A 2010-nucleotide genomic window follows, 5' to 3' on the forward strand; every position below is an offset into this window, starting at 1 on the left:
AATCTCGGCTCACTGCAACCTTCGCCTCCTGGATTTAAGCAATTCTCCTGCCTCAGCCTCCCGAGTAGCTGGGATTACAGGTGCCTGACACCACGCCCTGCTAATTTTTGTATTTTTAGTAGAGACGGGCTTTCACCATGTTGGCCAGGCTGGTCTTGAACTCCTGACCTCAGGTGATCTGCCCACCTCAGCCTCCCAAAGTGCTGGGATTACAGGTGTGAGCCACCATGCCCGGCCTCCTGATGTCATTCTTTTTTGAGTGAGGTTTTGTTTTTGTTTTTAAATTGTGGTAAAACATAAGTAATACAAAAATTGCCATTTTAACCGTACTTTAATTTTTAATTTTTAAGAGACTGGGTCTCACTGTGTCACCCAGGCTAGAGTACAGTAGTACAGTCATGGCTCACTGCAGACTCGACCTCCTGGGCTCAAGTGATTCTCCTGCTTCAACCTCTCAAGTGTAGCTGGGACGACAGGTGCATGCCACCACACCCCACTACTTTTTACATATTTTGTAGATATGGGGTTTTCCTGTGTTGCCCAGGTTGCTCTCAAACTCATGGGTTCAAGTGATCCAAAACGAGGTTTCACCATGTTGGCCAGGCTGGTCTTGAACTCAGGTGATCCACCCGCCTCAGCCTCCCAAAGTGTTGGAATAACAGGCGTGAGCCACCGAGCCTGGCTATTCTGTATATTTTATATAAGTGGATTTATAGATCTGTCCTTTTATGTCTGGCTTATTTCACTTAGCATGTTTTCAAGTTTCATCCATGTTGTAGTACATATCAGAATTTCATTTTTTTTATGGCTGAATAATATTCTGTTCTATGTATACACACCTCATTTTGCTTATCAGTTCATCTGTTGATGAACACTTACAATGCTTCCACCTTTTGGATGTTGTGAATAATGCTGCTAGAAACATGGGTGTATGTCTTGCTCTGATTCCTGAGGCTGAGTAATTTATAAAGAAAGAGGTTTATTTGATTCACAGTTCTGCAGGTTGTACAAGAAGCATGCCACTAGCATCTGCTTCTGGTGAGGCCTCAGGCTACTTCACTCATCATGGAAGGTGAAGAGGGGCCAGGGTGTGCAGAGATCACACGGTAAGAGGGGAAGCAAGAGAGAGTGAGATGGGAAGGCCAGGCCCTTTTTTTTTGTTTTTTTTTCTGACACAGAGTCTCACTTTGTCACCCAGGCTGGAGTACAGTAGTGTGATCTTGTCTCACTGCAACCTCCACCTCCTGGGTTCAAGTGATTCTCATGCCTCAGCCTCCCAAGTAGCTGGGACTACATGCACTCGCCACCATGCCGGGCTGATTTTTTGTTTTTGTATTTTTAGTAGAGATGGGGTTTCACCATGTTGGCCAGGCTGGTCTTAAACCCCTGACCTCAAGTGATCCGCCCACCGCAGCTTCCCAAAATGCTGGGATTATAGGAGTGAGCCACTGCTCCAGGCCTCCAGGCCCTTTTTTAACAACCAGTTCTCTGGGAACTGATAAAGGAAGAACTCACCACTCCTGCCCACCTAGGGAGGGCATTATGTCTTCATGAGGTTTCTGCCCCCATGACCCACGCACTTCCCATTAGGCCTCTCCAACACTTGGGATCCAATTTCAACATGAGATTTGCAGGGGACAAACATCCAAACTATAGCAGCATACAAATCTCTGTTCAAGTCCCTGTTTTTTATTCTTTTGATCTTATGGATATGAATCCAGGAATGGAATTGCTGGATCATGTGATGGTTGTACTTTTTTTTTTTTTTTTTTTTTTTTTTGAGACAGTCTAGCTCTGTCATCCAGGCTGCAGTGCAGCAGCTGGATCTCAGCTCACTGCAAGCTCCGCCTCTCGGGTTTACGCCATTCTCCTGCCTCAGCCACCCGAGTAGCTGGGACCACAGGCACCCGCCACCTCGCCCGGCTAGTTTTTTGTATTTTTTTAGTAGAGATGGGGTTTCACCGTGTTAGCCAGGATGGTCTCGATCTCCTGACCTCATGATCCGCCCGT

Source organism: Piliocolobus tephrosceles, chromosome 13, assembly GCF_002776525.5.
Source record: "Piliocolobus tephrosceles isolate RC106 chromosome 13, ASM277652v3, whole genome shotgun sequence".
Taxonomy (NCBI): domain Eukaryota; kingdom Metazoa; phylum Chordata; class Mammalia; order Primates; family Cercopithecidae; genus Piliocolobus; species Piliocolobus tephrosceles.